Source organism: Ursus maritimus (genome assembly GCF_017311325.1).
Source record: "Ursus maritimus isolate PB19 chromosome X unlocalized genomic scaffold, ASM1731132v1 scaffold_X1, whole genome shotgun sequence".
Lineage (NCBI taxonomy): Eukaryota > Metazoa > Chordata > Mammalia > Carnivora > Ursidae > Ursus > Ursus maritimus.
The window spans coordinates 93,843,060-93,862,867 of record NW_024423319.1 but is presented as its reverse complement, the minus strand read 5'-3'; the positions used below and the strand labels follow the sequence as shown (position 1 = coordinate 93,862,867).

General features: G+C 37.6%; 1 protein-coding gene across 1 annotated transcript in view; it reads left to right on the top strand.

Annotated features, from left to right (window-relative positions):
- Positions 1 to 19,808, top strand: part of CFAP47 (cilia and flagella associated protein 47) — a 503,621-nt gene that overhangs the window by 145,947 nt on the left and 337,866 nt on the right. The window lies entirely within an intron of this gene.

Below are 19,808 nucleotides of genomic sequence, written 5' to 3'. Positions count from 1 at the left end.
ATATATATATATAAATTAGTTTCTGTGTTGCCTTTATGCACCAAGGAGTATAGTTTACAATTATATTAAGTACATATATAGGTCTTAAATAAGTTATACTCCTTAGAATTAGGGTATAGATAAAGACATATCACCTGACTAGAATAACAGGAATTCCCTTACATAGGTATAAGATTTATGGAGAGCATCCTAAGAAGTAATCTACCTTGAAGAGAAAGTGTTAATGTGATTATTGATGAAATTAGTGAATGTCTAAAATGTCTGCAGGTGGCCCCTAATCAATAAATCATCAATATAAAATAATTAAGGAGAAGATACAGTTTGGGAAATCATAATAGGTATATAGTTACCTCTACTTTAGGTGAGTGATAAAGATTTCAATTGGAGCTGGGAAACAAGAATGTCCAGATGTTTGATTCAGTGCAGCCCAGAGTCAAGGGTGGCCCTGAACAATCAAAGCAAGGTTCTGATTCAGTCACCCAAATATTTTAACACTATTGTCAGTTAGCAATCCGACATTGTGAGTAATGATTGAGACATTCATTCATTCATTCCTTTATTCAACAAGTATTTATTGAATGTTCACCATGTACCGGACACGTACCAGACACCATTCTAAGCACTAGGGGTTATCTCAGGGATCAGAACATGATCCCTGCCCTGTGGAGCTTAGAGTCCAGCAGGGGGAAAGAGACAATAATAAAGGGAAGATCTGCTATGTGATCATTGATGGAGCCTATAGGAAAAAGTAAAAGAGCAGGGTAAGGTCCTGGGGAGTACCAGAGAGGGAGTGACTAGGTCACAGTAAAATATAGGGTGGATAAGGCATGTTTCCCTTAAGAGGATGGGATCTGAGAGCTGTGAAACAGAGGGTTGAGTTAATATTTGGGAATATCCTTTCAGACTAAGGGAATAGCTGGTGCAAGGTCATCAAGGTGGATGCTTACAAAGAGGCCTGTGCAGCCTAAGTAGAATGAGCCAAGGGAGGAATTTAGGAGAAGGGATTGGAGAGGTAATAGTAGTATCGGGCCCAGTGGGGCCTTTGAGGTTATTGTATGAATTTGGACTTTCACCTTGAATGACATGAGGACCCATTGCTTCGTTCTGAGTCAGTGAAAAAAGGTAGTGGCCATGACTTTTGAGCGGTAATGAGGTCAGCCAGTCATTTCCTACCATCAAAATCTCATGCTTCCAAAATTATCCCTTTTTTCATGAAAAGCCTTCTTGGTTCTCAAGTAGATTTTTTCTCATCCATGCATTCAGTCATTCATTCAGTATTTACAAAGTGCTAATAATAAGCCTGTTTTTTTTTTCTGGCACTGAGGTCAGAACAAAGCTCCTGGCCTCATGGAGCTTCCATTGTAATGGAGGAGACAAAAACTGTTAAATAATACTATGTCACAAACTAACAAGGAAATTATATGAGTGTAATGAGGTAGAAAGTAAGGGATACCTACATGTATCAGACAGATAAAACATTTCTGAGGATGTGATATTTGAGCAGATGGTGATTATGAGAATTTAATGAGAAAATACTTATAAAGTTCTTAGAACAGTCCTTGTGTCGGCCTGTTGCAATAACTGAATAAATGTTCTAGAATTGGCGTTAGTTTTAAAATCAGTATTTTAGATCTCCAGGATGATCCCAGTGGCTACTATAGATCCAGGGGCTCTCTTGAGAGTGATTAGATCCACCCAGGGGTGAGGGGAAGAAGGGACAGGGGCAGGACAGTTGTCATAAGGTTAAGGATTGTTTTGGAGAATCTCCAAATCATTTATATTGTGTTTCAGTATTGATGTTTATTTTTATGTTTGAAAATGTATCTGATCTCGGAATTCACACAGGGAACAAATTGATGAAGAGGTGCCAGAATGTTGTAATCCCTTATCTTGCACAATAGGTTGAGGAGAAGGGAACATTATCTTGAAGGAGCTTATAATTATGAGAATGAAGTCTTGCCACTTACTCTTGCTTTGTAAGTTCACTGTCTGGTACTTTACCTAGACCTTGCAAAGAATGAAAGTTATGGCTTTGGAGATTAATTTCATAGAAATCCTAAGGATGCCAAAGACAGCTTACTATTTTCGTATAAATAACTCCAAACATGGCATGTTTACTTTTGTAAAATCAAGAGTTAATTTCACCTGCATGTTTCAGGTGACCTGAAGGTTAACCTGAGTTAGTAGTGCCTCATTGTTAAAATAGCAAACGCAAACTGAAGGTTCAAAATTAGGAATATGGTGTGTCAGAACTCTTGGGTACTCCATACACTTTTTTAAATCACATAAATATTTAACACATATCTATTATACTCAAAACTGATTATATCTTCCCTTGTTAGTACCCACATTTAATTTGAATAACGTTAGAGCAAAGGAAAAAATTCAGCTGCTTTATAAGAGAGTTAACATGAGTAATTGAAAATTAAAATTTAAGCCAAATGAAAGAAACCTAAATTCCTTATCTCCCAAATAGATATGGTGGTGCTTCCCCCCCGCTTCCACAGCAGTGCTGCTCATGACTGGAAACCAGAATCACCTGGGAAGGTTTTTGTTTTGTTTTGTTTTGTTTTTTAAAGATTTTATTTGTTTGAGAGAGCGATAGAGAAAGAGAAAGAGAGAGTGTGCGCGAAAGAAAGAGCAGGGGGAACTGCGGAGGGAGAAGCAGACTCCCCACTGAGCAGGGAGCCTGACACGGGGTTTGATCTGGGACTCCTGGATTATGAACTGAGCTGAAGGCAGATGCTTCACTGAGCCACCGAGGCGCCCCTCAGATGGCAATTTTTCAAAACTATGCATTGCCTCAGTCTAACCCAGAGACTATGAGGGCCACTGCAAATTTAGAAAGCTCCCCATGTGATTCTAATGGGAAGTCAAAGTTGAGAACCCTCACTCTGGAATCCCAGATCTCAATCTTGACCCCACATATGACTCACCCTGGGGGCTTGTTAACACATATTCCGAGCCCCACTGCCAGAGTTCCTGATTTAGTAAGTCTTGGGTGGGGCGTGCACATTTGCGTGTCTAACAGGTTCCCATTTGAGGCTGAGGTTGCTAGTCCAGACAGACATTGAGCTGGTGTGAAAGGCAGAACTTCAGATCTCATTCTGGATCTGAGGAACCAACATCTCTATGTTTAAAATATCCCCGGGTGATTCGTGTGGAGTAAAGTTCAGGAAGCACTGGACCTAAAAAGACTGAATAAGGAAAATGCTATCAGAGAGATTCAAGAGTGGAACACTTAAATATTTGGCAAGAAATAACATTAACACTAGAAAATGGTATTGCTGTGAGAATCTTTAAATACCCATCTTTCTTTTAGAGTAGTTTTGCTTTATTTGCTAATACATTATCTAACTTAATCTGTTTAAGAGATCTACGTTGGGAAGTATAATTCTGAATTTATAGCAGAGGAAATTGAAGTACTACTATTTCTCTTTTTGACCCTCAACCAGCTATCTTGTGAAAGAACCTAGATTTGAGATTAAATCTCATCTCTATCACACAACTTTTCTTCCCTTTAACTTTTCAAATCCTAGGATTTTATTGTTAAAACATGGTCAGTTTACTAAGAAAATTGAATACAATTATTTCTAAGTTTTGATGTGTCATGTGGTTTATAATCTATTACGTGAATAAAAAGATCTCGATGTTTTAAGGCAAGTTGAACCACGTGTTATGTTCTGAATGAGAGGCTGATTAGCAATGTACAGGAAGAATAGTACCAAACAGGCTGGGTGGTACATGAGGGTAAACTAACATCAGGACTGCTCATTAGCTGGCACACAGTGGTATATCCTTGCCAGGGAAATATCTGCCAAAGAAACATTTCTTTTCTGGTTGGGAACCAGCCACTGTCCTAGGTCCTCACACCAGTGCCTCACCTGTCTCAAACACTGCTTTTGAACCTTGGACCCACTCAAGACTTAGTAATTTTTTTAAAAAAAGATTTTATTTCTTTATTAGAGAGAGAAAGAGAGAGAGCGCACAGGAGCGGGGGGAGGGGTAGAAGTTGAGGGAGAAGCTGACTCCCCGCTGAGCAGGGAGCCTGAAGGGGCTCCATCCCAGGACCCTTAGATAATGACCTGAGCTGAAGGCAGACACCTAACTGACTGAGCCACCCAGGCGCCCAAGAATTAGCCATTAAAGGCTAATGCCTGTGTTAGCCAGAGTTCAAAGGATTCTGTATTTAATTTCTTTTGGGTCAGTCTCACATAATCGATAGTGACTGTTGGCTACGAATACTGGAAGCACTCACCGGCCCTGGGCTATTTGTGGCGAGTGCCCATAGACATTTCCCCTCTCAGAGCCAGTGTTGTGGCTGGACCGAGACCCTTGTGTTTGTTACTGTGATTGCAAGATGCACGCTAGCAACAACCATCAAGGAACTTTGGAAAAAAACAAAAACAAAAACGTTTATTACATGTTTTTAAGGGTATAAGGCACGCTCGGGGCCACACAGTGAGGTTGCCAGTAGAAAGAAAGTGTGCAAGCCTGGGGTTGAGGGTGGGACACCTAGGGTTTCAGGGGTTCACTCTTTATTAGTGAATTTAAAATATAAGAGCAGAAATTAAAGTGAGGGCAGGGAAAAGCAAGCAGTCAGATGGTCAGTTACCGAGGTCAACCAGAGATCTCTAAACGGGTGGGGTGGCCTGGCTCTTTACCTAGTTGTGTAGCTGGCAGTTTATTTCAGATGGATGTCTTTGAAGCGGATGCCTCTGCAATCAAAAGCCTAATGTCAGGCACTTACATTACAGTCAGAAAAACGAATTGTCAGGTGCTTATGCTACATATTTATATGTACCTCCCTTTTAGATCGTAGCATTCATCAAAATTCAAAGATAAATATTTTAATATCACCCTTTTACCATATGAAACATGATTTTTATATCTAAAACACACAGTTAATACAGTTCTAATTCCATCAGGAGAAGTGGCCCCACACATTGGAGATTGGCTGATATTTAGAAGCTTCCGTGTCGTTAGCAGCAAAGCTGCCACTGAGGTGTCTGCTCTTGAATTTCTTGGCACACAAACTTCTGGGTCATGCCTGATTTAGTTGCTCACTCTAAAGCAATACAGATTTGTAGTTCTCCTAATCGTGAGCAAGATGCAGTTTTGCAAAATTCTCGATCTTTTCTGAAAAGTAACTAGTCATAGTCATCTTTTGTTTTGCTGGTTTTAAGGTACAAGGTTCTGTAGGTTTTCTGACATTAAAACAAGTAAAATAAGGACATGGAATATGTAGGCAAATTAATGCATTAATAGGAAGTTTAGATGATAAATTGTCATTTCTACCTTCTTCATTGATATGTGTTAGTTATTCCATTCTAAATTTAGAGATAAAGCCTCTGGTCTTAATAACAAATATACTGAACATTTCACTACGGAGGAAATGTATTTCAAAATGTGCAGATCTTTTGTTTAAAACTGAGAATGTGCAGCTCTTAATTAAATCTCTTTCTACATATAGTCATATTTTATCAACCTTGTTATGGATTCATAAACATTTTTGATGCATGATAAAACTTGTTATTTACTTCTATTAAAATAATAGGGCATTGACAATCAGGTAAATTGAAATTATGTTATTTTTTAAAGCATTCAGTACAATAAGAAGGAAATGTGGAATAATGAAAGGTGATTCTAATTATTGTTTTACTCAGTGCATAATTTGATATTTGTATAGTGTGCACCTGGCAACGTTGGTTCTGTTTCTAGTATTTCTTAGCATGCCCCTTCCACACACCTTACTATTTTTGAAGGGGTGGGAACCCGCATCACATACAGGAGATTAAAGGAGAATGAATAAGACCCAGAGTCAAACACGTAGAGCATTAATGCATTCAGGTTGGTAATGTGACCTTAGTAACTCTAATGTAAATTAGTATCTGCTTTGTATGTGCCTTTCTGGGATATTTGGATATTTAAAATAAGCCTGTAAATGTATATTTAAATGGACATTTAAATATTTAACATAAGTCCATAAAGTGAGTCAAGAACCAAGGGACACTACCAGATAGCTAGAAGCAACTTTGGAGGTATTCAATACTCCCCTTATGTATTAAGAAGACCAGTTATTTAGGAAATGTTCATCGTTCCGAGTCTCCATTCTCAGCACAAACCTGCTGCCTGTTAACAATGAGCCATCTAGAATTTTAGTGTCACGGCTGCTGAAATGCAGGCAATGGGAAATCTCAAGAATATTGCAATAATCATCTAATAGATCATAACTGAAGACAATGTCGGGATACTGCCCTGAAACATTATCTGTTATGTTTTGGGGGGCTGGGTTATACATCACACTGTGTATTTGTCCACCTTTCTTGTTGTTGTATGTATGGATAGAATATGCAGTGAGGGGGGAGTAGAGTTCATAAGGGGCCATGCTTTGTTCTGATACAATCATCTTTTCCTTATTCCTTGACCTAGCCCTGTGGAAGGCTCTTTGTAATGGCACCTTCATTCTATGAAGAACATTATTTTCATGGTAGACTGTAGCACAGTCTAAATTATAAAGTAGAATGTTTATTTGTATTTAACCAAGACATAGGATACCAATGTATTATAATAAACTCAACAGAAAAATTTCATAATTATGATTTGTTCATCATTCACTTATAGCAAAGTGGTGGTACTTAAAATGTGTATAGAAATTTCAAAAGCCCAGAAACGTCCAATATAATATTTGCCATTATTTAATGGCAATATTTAAGTCATAGTGCTTTTTTTTTTTTTAAAGATTTTATTTATTTATTTGGCAGAGAGAGAGGCAGCGAGAGAGGGAACACAAGCAGGGGGAGTGGGAGAGGGAGAAGCAGGCTTCCCGCTGAGCAGGGAGCCCGATGCGGGGCTCGATGCCAGAATGCTGGGATCATGACCTGAGCTGAAGGCAGATGCTTAACGACTCAGCCACCCAGGCGCCCCTAAGTCATAGTGCTTTTAACACAGGTTGCAGAAAGAAAAGTTAACCACAGTCCTTTTTCCTTCTCTTTACCCACAGTGATGGTTGGAGAGTCTCTGCCCTGTTAAGAGACTTTTCATTTTAGAGGAAATTCCAATGTCTTGCCCTTTGTGTCTCCCTTACTGGTTATGAGCCCCTGACTGATTGCTGGTCTTCACAGAGCTCCTAGAAGTTGGATCCCCATGCAGTTGGTTGCCACCTTGGGACCTATTGGTAGGGTCCTCTCCGTCTCTCTTTCCTCGGACCCTGTCTGGCTACTCAGCCCTTCACCTATTTGTAAATATGAATTGATTAATCAAGAAAATACCTTACCAGGATTATAATATTTGACTGCTATTACAATATTTGATTGCTTTATGCATAGAAAATCAAGCATTTGAATAACAAAAAGGAAAGCATGCTTACTATAACAATTCAAAACAATGCAAAAGTTGAAAATACCACTAATAGTTAGCTTCTCCGCTTTAATCCCACATACATGATCACATATTGTATTAAAAATGCAGTATCTTTTCATATATTACCTTTAGTTTTACAGGTATATGCAACCCTCCATGTGTATGTATGGGTAAATATGTGTACATTGATAGAGACATAGATAAAAGTTGTTTTTAAGATAATATTGTGCCTAATTAGTCTGTGGGTTTTTTCCTGCATATGTCACACAACAGAATGAAGTGGTAAGGTAGTCTGGGGCTTGTGGGCTAGCTCTACCATCATTAATGTACAGCTTCTGAAGTCTGCTGCTGTTATCTCTAGACTAATGGAATAGAATGCAGGCAGTACAGGCCAGACATTTTAAGGATGTGAACTAGAACATGAACCCATCACCTTTGCCAGTATGTCCTGTGGGCTCGCCTAGGTGCAAGTGTGTGTACCTGCATGGCTGTGTGTCCTGTTCACCCTTGGGAGGGGGATTCTGTTTCTGTAAACAAGAGGATAGATCCTGGGCAATAGCAGACTCCAACCCAAGTAGGAACAGTTCTTTTTACAGTACTTCCAGTATTTTATTAAATTTTACAACATATAAATCTTTTTTGGTGTTCTAATTGCATTTCATACAGTCGAGCCTTTTGGGCAACTGCAGATTTGGCCTTCTCCACCGGAAGTTCTGCAAGACCCAAAAGGCCCTGACACTGGTGCCCAGTTTCCACCAGTAGGTTTGGTAGTTGTTTCAGTAAGAACTGTGTGGAAGGTGACATGACTCTACATGCTAGCCCCATCTTTTGGAAATTTTCCTTTTGATGCTCAGATATGTTTATCCTTTTGTATTTGTATTGAATCCTTGGATTTGTTTTTATTTTATTCTATTTTATTTTATTTTTTAAAGATTTATTTATTTGAGAGAGACAGGGGGAGAGAGCCGGTGTGGGGGGCAGAGGGAAGGAGAGAGAGAGAGAATCTCCAGCAGACTCCCCGCTGAGCACGGAGACTGTCACGCTTGATCCCAGGACCCTGACAACATGACCTGAGCTGAAATCAAGAGTCGGCCGTTTAACCTACTGAGCCACCCAGGTGCCCCCTTGATTTGACTTTAAACATATCCTGACTTCCATGTTTGTCGGTTCTGCATTTTAAATCCCTGCAAACAAGTATATTGGTATTATTGCCGTATTATTAATTAAGAAGAGGTTTGTTCACATACTTTGTGGTATGGCATATTGGGTTTTTCTCTGTTGACTACTAAAGGTTGCTTCCTTCTGTCATTGCTGATTATAATCTTGATTTGGAGATAATGTGGGGAGGTGTTTGTGCTAACATTCCCAATTTCTTTCTTTTTTTTTTTTTTTTTAAGATTTTTATTTATTTATTCGACAGAGATAGAGACAGCCAGCGAGAGAGGGAACACAAGCAGGGGGAGTGGGAGAGGAAGAAGCAGGCTCATAGCGGAAGAGCCTGACGTGGGGCTCGATCCCATAACGCCGGGATCACGCCCTGAGCCGAAGGCAGATGCTTAACCGCTGTGCCACCCAGGCGCCCCTAACATTCCCAATTTCTAAACGCCAGTATCGATTCCACTTTTACAAAGAAACTTCCAATCCCTTCTAAATTTGTACTTAGTGCGAATGATATTTCCATGGTGAGAATTTTCAGTTACCATGGTAGTATCAATTTGAGGGCATTTGGTTTACAAGTTACTTTTTTGATTAATTGTTTAGAAAGGTTTTTTTTCCTTCATGAAATGACATAGATAAAACTATGTGAAATGAATTTGTGTATCTTAACAAATCATTGTGAACATTCTTTTATCTACCACTCTGTCCAGAAATAGAACATACTGATGCCCCCAGAGATCTCTTGTGTATTTCTTTCCCATCGCAACCTGGTTTAATTTCTGTGGCCATTAATTCTCTATAATTATTGCTTTCTCTAATTTTGAGCATTTCTCATCAGATAGGTGATATTCAAACTCATGCTTTATGTTTACAGAGGGTAATACTAGAAATCAAAATTCATTTACTTCCCTCAAGTTAAAAGAAAGGCAGAACATGGTACAACTAATTGAAAATTTTTTTATTTATAAATTTGAATTCAACTTAAAACTTTTTAACAATATTACTAGCATTTCTTCTAATTTGTTGATTAAATGTATTGAACTATCTTATTTTAATATTCTTAATTTTATGTAATTTTACTATTTAAATTTTTTGACTTCTACCTATAGCCTGAACACTTTCAGTATTACAACCAAATAGCAACTGATAAAGTATCTTAATAATAGTGTTTCAGTATTTCAGCAGGCTGCTTAAAGTTTATCAGTTAAATGCTTGGATTTTATTTAAAGACGAATATCATTATAATGAATCTTAGAGGACGCAGTCGTGCCCTTAGTTTCAAAATAAAATTATTGTCCACTTGCATTCAGTTGGTTCCCGCTTGATGAAACCCTAACTTTAAATACCACACCATTGGTCATTAGGTATTCAAATGATACTTATTACAAAAGATGAGTGCTATGTGACATATGCAGTGAATTCATACTAATGAATAAGAGCTGGGCTTCGGGAAAATTGACTAAGACGGACATTTCGCATTTATAGCCAGTAGAATTCTAACATGTGCCTCAAGACTCTGTGTTCTCCAAAGGGCTTCACGGATCTAGGGGCGATATGAAGCTCTTGACTGGTCAGTCAGCCTCTCACTTAGGCAGAGTTGCTTGAATTGACCGACATGTACCTCCTGGGTTGTGAAACACACCAAGAGTTTGTGGTTAGCAGTTTGTACACCTTGCTGTACTAGATGATCATCTCACCTGTTAGATTTTTCTGATTTAGAAACCAAAATAAAAGTGGGTTGATTAGTATGGAGTACATGCAACTGCACTTCCTTGTGCCCCTTCAAGGTAGGATTTGCTGTCCAAACATGTGGAATGCAGCCAGCCGACCATTTCCATTTGTCAGCTCCTGCAGAACCTGTCCCACCTCCACTTGGCCTAAGTTTACACTCCACCAGGCAAGCAGCCTGCGTTCCCTGACTGGCTCAGGCAAGTTTATGGGGGGCAGACATTGTAGCCCTATGCCAGAAGCTCTGGAGGGCAATCCAAAGCTCCCTGCCCAGCTGACCAAGGCCTTATTAGGCCGATATGGCTGTTCTACATCATCCTGTTCTCTACACTTGCAGCCCATCTTGTTGCTCTTATTCTCCATTCTGCTCCCTCCCTCTTTCTTACATAGGTATTGATTCTAATAAACTTCTTAAACCCCAAACTGTCTTCTTCCAGTAAACCCAACCTATGATAATTTGAGGTTAAATATACTTGTGGTATCCCTGATGAGGACTGTGAAGTAGTCTTTTCTGTTAGCTCGAGTGGATCTTGAATAAGGATGTCAGTCACTCCGTCCATCCGTCCATCCATCCATCCATCCATCCACCCATGTATGTAGTCACAACTTCCACGTATCTTTTATGTGCTGTATACTGGTCTTTACCCGTAAGGAACTAGATGAAAGAGAGAAGATATGTATGTGTTGGGTGACTGTGCAAATACAAAGATTAGAAATGAAAAGACCAATAAAGAAGCTCTCCCAGACTGATGCTGTGAAGTGGTACAGAGCTACAGTGTGGTAGTAAAGTGGGGAATGGGAAAGAGTGATTTTGATTGACTTGATATTAAGGACATGGTGACTGATGGCAGTGTCTGACATCAACAAACCTTTGAAATGAAAGAAAATTTAAAAGCAGCATATATGAATGTGAATTAGATGCAAATTAAATCAATTTTTGTAGCTTGCTGTAGTTTGTTTTGTGTAACTAAATATTTCTTCACTTTTTAAAAAAGATTTTATTTATTTATTTGAGAGAGAGAAAGAGAGAGAGAGCGCATGAGTTCGGGGGAGGGACAGAGATAAAGTGAGAAGCAGACTGCCCACTGAGCAGGGAGTCCGACGTGGGCCTCGATCCCAGGACCCAGAGATCATGACCTGAGCCAAAGGCAGATGCTTAGCCGAAAGAACCACCCAAGTGCCCCTTCTTTACTTTTATTTGTTAACCAAATATCCTGTATGTTACTAATCTCCCAAATATAGCCTTTGTAGTTGTTAGTAGAACTCCCAAACTTAACAGTAAATTTACTGAAATGGCCACACAAATTTATTATGTTTTATACTTTTTTGGCTTATTTATTTTATACTTTCTTTGATGCCTCCCTTTCCCCTAATCTCATACTCTGTTGTTCTCTTGACAACTGTTTACCTCAGGGTTACTGTATTTTAAGGGTTTTCTTTTCTAATTTCCAAATCCAGCAGCAAATGTTTGCCTTATGATTTTAACAACATATTCCCTAGAACTGTGAGAATCAGTCTCTGAGTGCATTTTGTAGCCAGCACATGGGTGTTTGTAGATAATGGAATCTGATCTTTTCCAGGGTCTCGCTGGACGGAGTGTTTTTCTATTACTATTAGATAAGTCTGCATAAAGAAGCAGCAGTGACAGGAAGTTGAATTCATTTATTCCATGCTAAAATGAAAAAGGTAGTTCAGGATTCTACTTTAGGGTTTGCTGATACCTGTCTTTCATACACTCCAAATGATCTTTATCACAGCCTTACGTAAACGCATGGAGTACTAGTGTGGCCTCTTCAAGCTGAAGAGCAGAAGTTTTATGTGTTTCAAGTACTGCATTTACTAGACCCTCTACATGAGAGTACTTACATTTTACTCTGGTATTTGTTTTTGAGAAAACATATTACCAAGTTACTCCAAATTCAGTAACACTTTAAAGTAAAATTTATTTTTATTAACTATTAGAGCACATACTGAAATCTGTAGGTTCATTTGTTAAAATCTGCGTTAGGCAAATTGCTTTTCAGTGAATGTCTGCCCTGTGCTGCTTTGTAAGAGTCTGTGGCCTGCAAATCGGGAACCATTCTTATAGATTATTGAAACCTCTTGGTAGATTTAGTGTTCTACGTCTGCTATTGATATTGGAAAGGTAACTTTGCATGAATTTCAGTTATCTCTTTTTGGAAAGGAATAAAATAACACACAATTCAAATAAACCTTTTCTCTTTTCCTGTCACTGAACTTACATTCAATGGGGATATTCTGAAAGATGTAATCTAACTTTGGGATATTAATGAGGTAAGAGTGTTTTATGCTGTGCAGATCTCCCTCAAGTTATGATGAGGTTATGCCCCAATAAACCCACAATAAATTGAAAATATTGTAAGTTGAAAATGCATTTAATACACCTACTCTGCCAAACATCATAGCTTAGCCTAGCCCACCTTAAATGTGCTTAGAACACTTACATCAGCCTGTAGTTAGGCAAAGTCATCTAACACAACACCTATTTTATTATAAAGTATTGAATATCTCATGTAATTCATTGAATGCTGTACTAAAAGTGGAAAACATAATGGTTCTAGGTATATTGTCCCACATGTCAGTAGCCTGAGAAAGATAGAAATTCAGAATTTGAAGTATGGTTTCTACTGAATGTGTATTGCTTTCTCATCATTCCAAAATCTAAAAATCACAAGTTAAACCATCTAAGTCAGGGACCAACTGTACTTCATACATGGTAATTCCTGGTTAATTTACTTTTCCCTTCCCTTCGGAACCACTTCTCTTTTGCCAGGAGTCCCCAGCTGACTTCACCCTCTGCAACCATATTTTCTCTGAAAGTGATGCCAGACCATCACCTGATTTCCCAAGCCCTTGAAGTCATTTCATCATATCCTAGTTGCTCTCTAATAAGTGTTCTCTTGCTTAGGTGTTAATCTTTAATGTTTAAAATACTAATTTCTAATCAGCAAATATTCTGGATTGTATTGCTCTAACCAATAATAATACATATTTCATGGTGGGATTTTAGGCCTTTGGCCAGATAGGGAAATGATTTTTCACAAGGAATTCTATTAGAGGAAGTGCCATCATGACACAGAGCTGATGGCTTCCAACTCTAACTCTCATCTTAGTCTGTGTTATTGTTTATTAAAAAAATCTCTTCCTTAGAATTTGATTCTATATGTTTCAGTTTATGAATTCTTATTTTTTGTTAGGTTCATTAAAAATACATATGTATCCTGAAATCTTCTAAGAGGGAAAATGAAACTAACCTGTAAAAACTACCTAGTTTGTGTTTTAGCTAGATCATGGTTGTCTTCTAAGTACAGTGCACTCCAGCATTCTAGAAATCATTTAATGATGGGTGCCTGGGTGGCTCAGTCAGTTAAGCATCCGATTCTTGATTTTGGCTCAGGTTGTGATCTCAGGGTTGTGGGATTGAGCCCCGTGATGGGCTTGGCTCTCAGATTCTTTACCTCTGACTTTCCACCCCCCCCCCGGCCACTTGTGGTGCCCTCTCTCTCTCTCTCAAATAAATAAATAAATCTTTAAAACAAAAAAAAAAATAGAAAGAATTTAATGAAAGTAAGCTTTTTGTTTTGTATGAGTTCATGTTATCATGGAGAGGGTTTTAGTGTTTGGTTCCATCAAGTTGCAAATCATGACCCATATATTATATCTAATAGCTATAGCTTTGGCTCTTAATTTTTTTGGAATTAACCGTTAAGTATATAATGATGCAAGCAGCAGAACAGCTAATGATTCACCCAACTTAGAAATAATTTTTCAACTCAGCTTCATGAGGCATTATTGTGTTAATCACATTATAGAGCATGCGGCCATATTTAGCAGTTCTACTTTTGGGGGGGGTGAAGGTAGTGCCCTTTACTGTGTTAAAGTAATTTGTATTTCTTTCTGATTAAAGTATAAATTTTTCCTGAATATTTTTGAAATATAATAAATTTATATACCTTCATGAAAACAAATAGACACATTGTTTATACATTAATGGTATACATATCTATGCATAGATATAAAAGGTGGTAAATGTTGGTGGTACATTTCCTCACAATTCTTCCCTGGAGACCCATCAACTGTGTTAACCACTATATATTTTCCCATAAGAACACTGAAGTAAGAATAAAATGTTTGAAATACTATATTAATCAAAGATAATGATTTAAAATTGTGAGGATAGACCTGAAGAGGGATTTTACGATTTCATGGTTAATATCAGTTATGGGATTATTTACAGATTGGTGGGCAGACTAAAAATGAGATGATTCTTGTAAAAAGAGTTGATATATATTTAAAATATTGCTAAGTGGACATATATTTCTAGACTTGATGAATATCCATGGATCTCTCATGTATCTAAAGAAGAATTACGTGCTTGTACCTTACTTTGCTGTGATACAAATCAGTGGACTACATTCATATGTGAAACACACTTCTGTGGATTTATGCACATTAAGATAAAACCAAAAATATTTTCAAGCTCACAAAATCAGTTAATAGTGTATACTTCCTAGGATTATTAATGTTCATAAATAACAGCACCTTGATGGGCTGCAGATAACATATACTGTGGATTATTGCAATGTTCAGAAGAGCAGTTATAATTTTATTTCTTTGCCCTCCAATCAAAGAAGGTTATTGAAAAGCAAATAAATGAGAATCACATTATCATCAAGAATCTTTTCATTCTGTTTTGATCTAATAAAAATAAATAAATAAAAATTCTGTAACTTTATTAATGAGTAACAAAATGATGTTTGATGTCCTCACCTGTGATAGAGAGATTCTTCTCTCTGGCAACATCATCAAAGACCTCGACTGCTATAAATATACATTCCGGTACCGAATTAAGTTCCATTGATTGGCCTAACTAACATAAAAGTACTAGCTATGGTAAGCATTAACTATTTAAATAAACATATCCACCCTTTTTGTGTGTAAATAAAGTTACATGTGAATTACACAACTTTGTAAAATATTAAGAACTGATAAGTACATCTTAAGATGGATTTCATGATGTATAAATTATATATTTTAAATGTTGGTATAAAAAATGAAGGCATCTGATGGATACTATCATAACCAAAAGACCAAACTTAGTATCACTAATGAGGAACACTGACCTGCTGTGCTTCCTGGTGGAATGAAGTGAGAACCGTGCCACAGCACATATGAAGTTTTTCTGGTCAGAAATAAAACATTATCCAGTCTTGTGAAGACAATCAGGATACTTCTGACAACTAGCCTTGACTGTTAAAAGGAGTGTCAGTGCCATGAAGGACCACACAAGACTGGGAAATTGTCCTGATTTAAAGAAAGTAAATTCAGTCAGTGATCTCAGTTTGGACTTTGACTTTACTGGGACTCTTCAGTGTGGACTGTAAACTAGATAATATTCTTGTACTGATGTTAAATTTGATGGTAGTGATGATACAATTATGATGATATAGAATAATGTTCTTAGGGTATGCAGGCTGAATATTTAGGGGTAAATTTAGGGGTACTCATATATTATAAGAAAATAAATTTTTAGGGGCACCTGGGTGGCTCAGTTAAGCGTCTGCCTTGGGCTCAGGTCATGATCCCAGGGTCCTGCGATCGAGCCCCGCATCGGGCTCCCTGCTCTGCTGGGAGCCTGCCTTTTCCTCTCCCATTCCCCCTGCTTGTGTTCTCTCTCTCTCTCTGGCTGTCTCTCTCTCTCTGTCAAATAAATAAAAATATTTAAAATGCATACATAAAGAAAGAAATTTTTAATAGAAGAGAGAGAAATGAATGTGGCAAAATAGTAATTGCTAAACCAGGTGAAGGGTACATATGTGTTTATTTTACTAGTCTTTCAATTCCTCTGTGATTTTGGAAATATGTAAAGTAGAATGTTGAGGTAGAGGAAGAAAAATCATTAATGAGAAATTTCTGGTGAACCTGAAAATGACAAAGGATAAAAATAAATTTGCACACCATATTTGACTTTCCATATATTGTGGTATTTACTGATTGATTTATCATACTAAAATATTCATAGTTTTGTATGACAGTCATGTCTAAAATGGTGGGAGGTCTCTGGAGAGCCCCCAGAGTGTTCATTATCCTTTCATTTTGCATTGTCACTTAGGGTACAGCAGTACCTTTTGTTTCCATACACAACTGCAGACCTTCCACCTCTGTCAGAATTTTCATGTGTCCAACGGGAGAATTTTTTTGTGTCGATTTTATAAGTGTTGGTTATTGTTTACTTAGGAGAGCATCTGAAATAAAATATTTCTCCCTTACAATCCAGGAGAATATTTGTAGCTTCCAAAAAAGGTTTTTATTTAAACCAGCTTCTAATAGGAACTTACATAATTTAATATTATTAGAACAGCTAGAAGTATTAAAATGCATGCTGTTTAATGAACTAATTGATAAAAAATGTTTATAAGCCCTTACATCCATCACTATTGCAACTTGGTAACTTTGAGCATATGTGCTGCAAGAGAGATCTGGAAGCTACCCATTCTCATGCAGTGGCCAAGAGCATAGCTTTGCTTCAGGTATATTGAACGTGAATTTGGGCTCTCTATTTCCTAATTGTGTGACTTTAAACAATTGTTGAGTTTTTCTGGACCTTGCTCTTGTAACCAAAGTCTGAGAAAGTTAATAATATGTATCCTCAAAGACTGTTGAGAACACTTATGTAGATAAAATAATGCATTTTAGATGCCCAGCACAGTAGCTGCCACAAATAGTTCAAGCCCATTTCTGTAACCACCACCATCTGCCTCATATCAACTCTGTTGCCAGAAATGTCCATCCTGAATTTTGCCCGTTGGAACCCTTCTAAATCACTTGTACCTGAAGATTGCTATTTAAATCTCCAAATGGAACTGAAATCCATAATGTTGTAGTCATTTCACTGTTACTGTACAATGTTATAGTCATTTTACTGTTACTGTAATTTTGAGTGTTTTTAGAGTAAGTTCTCTACCACTAATGGTTCCTGGCTATATGGATTGGTATAGAGAATACATAAAGAATGCCATTATTCTCTGATAAGGTGCCCAATTTTCCCAGAAATATTTTTGTTAAAATGTATAGTATTAATATTATTGGCTACAAGTCCCTTTTCTGTTTTAATATATTTTTAATAATGATATTAATGTATACAGTGTCCATATTCCCATGCTGTGCAAGTTGTATAAATTCTCTATCATGTGCTCCATAGAAGAATGTAGTCAAATGAATTTTGTATCCGTTGGTTATTCTTTACTCTGAGGAGTATCCGAAATCAGTGTTGTCATCTGCAACAAACTAGTTTTATAAGAGGACAAATTACATTATTTGTCCCCATTTCTTTCTCCAAATGAATTTTATTTCAACCTTATTTAGTTCTGTACCATTTTATAATTGTTTCAAGTGGTATAGCTTCTTTAAGCAGTGTCATTTGGTTCATTTGGTTGTTGTCTTGGGGAGGGCTTGTCCACAAGCTGACTTTTAGGTGAAGATTCATGGATATGTGGTTTATTAAGGAAGGACTGCCAGGAAAAAACAAGGTAGAGGAAGCAGAACATGGAATCAGTCATCCCAAATAATATGAAATTTAAGTCGGAGTCCCAGCCTTAGCTTGATCCCATGGGATCCTCTGGAGATGAAGTTACACCAGCAGTTTCTGTCCTATTTGAAGCAGAGAAGCTGGGCTTTTAAACTCCTGCACCACACAGGCATCGGCTGTGGCATTACCCAGGGGAACATAAACTCCTAAGGCAATTGAAGCTTTCAGCAGCTCTAGCAGTCCAACATTGGTTCTTGAATGTTACAGTTACCCCACCATGCCCACCCGGAGGACGAGAGCCCAGCACAAAGAAATTACATCCTAGGGGATAAGGACATAAGGGCAGAGCAGCCCCCGCATTTGCTGGAGTAGTCTTTCCTTTCCTGAAATCCCTGTGAAAGCAGAAAGCATTTTTGGTTGTAAGATAACATTGATTATAGTATCTACGGATAAACTATGTTATTTAATCTGAAAAATATTAGTTAAACAGAGTTGGGCAGTTAATGGAATTTGGAGTGATCACTGCATATAGCATAAATACATAATATGTAGAAGTAATGATTCATGCTATGAAGGAATTTTAAATTTCATTTTAAAAAGGACATCCTATAGAAAAAACAACTATAATATAGAAATACAATTTAATCCTGACTAGGACAATCTGATACATGTGTTTAGAATGATGGGACAGAATGATTAGGGTTGGTCAAACAAGACAATGTTGAATATGTGTAGTTTGCATAATATTTTAATGCACGTCAGCTGGTAAAGAGAAAAACATAATGCATTCCTTATGAGAAAATATGCAGAACTGAAGTGAAAATCAATTCATTTACATATAACATGTTTATTTTAATATCCCCGACAGCTCATTATATTTCAGCTACAAAGTTTTTCTGAGTCTCATCCTATCCTGTATTTTATTTGTGTCAGCTTGGATTATAACACAGATGTTGTCATTTCACCTTTTCAGTGACTGTAAGCTACATAGAAGGGCTAATATGATACGTAGCTGATGCAAGAGTAAAATTATCTTGATAATCACTATAATGCAGAAATTAAACCAATAATCCAATATTACAGGGGCGCCTGGGTGGCACAGCGGTTAAGTGTCTGCCTTCGGCTCAGGGTGTGATCCCGGCGTTATGGGATCGAGCCCCACATCAGGCTCTTCCTCTATGAGCCTGCTTCTTCCTCTCCCACTCCCCTGCTGTGTTCCCTCTCTCACTGGCTGTCTCTATCTCTGTCGAATAAATAAATAAAATCCTTAAAAAAAAATAATCCAATATTACAGTGGTATAGATATAAAATATAGTACTTCTGTTAAAAGAATAGTTGGGGGCACCTGATGGGCTCCATCCCTAGAGCACATGATTCTTAATCTTGGGGTTGTGAGTTCCAGCCTCATGTTAGTTGTGGCACCTACTTTAAAAAAAAAAAAAAAAAGTTGGACAAGGACAGAGTTGTCACGTAAATTAGACAGGCCCAATATAATCTTAGAGTGTTTTGTGGCTCTTATTAATAAGAAAGTTCACAATGATTTTATAAAATAATAGTGTGTAGGCTGTGGAAGGGATTAATACTCTAGTGGTTGAGTAACTTTTGTAACATTACTTTCAGTTCTCAGATACATTTAAACGACAGACACAAAATAAAAAAGATCATCTGAAGAAGGCAGATTGTATGTGAAATTTCTGGAGACCTTGTAGTTGAAAGAAACCTTGAGTGTTCTAAATGTTTTCAGTTTGAAGAAGAGAAAGCCTGGAGAAGATGCAGTGACTGTTTTTAAGTGTTTGAAAGAATGTAATGGGGATCAGATCATCGATTTTGTTCTCTGTTGCCCTGAAACAGAATGTCTGAAGTTAGAGCTCTCTATACAAGAAAAGGGTTGTCTCTGAGGCATGAGTGTCACTTGTAGTATCTCCCTAGTAGTGTCAGCTGAGGCTAGATACCGTTGTCAGGGATTCTATAAAAGAAGAAGGTGAATAAATTAACTCTGAGGCTCCTTCAG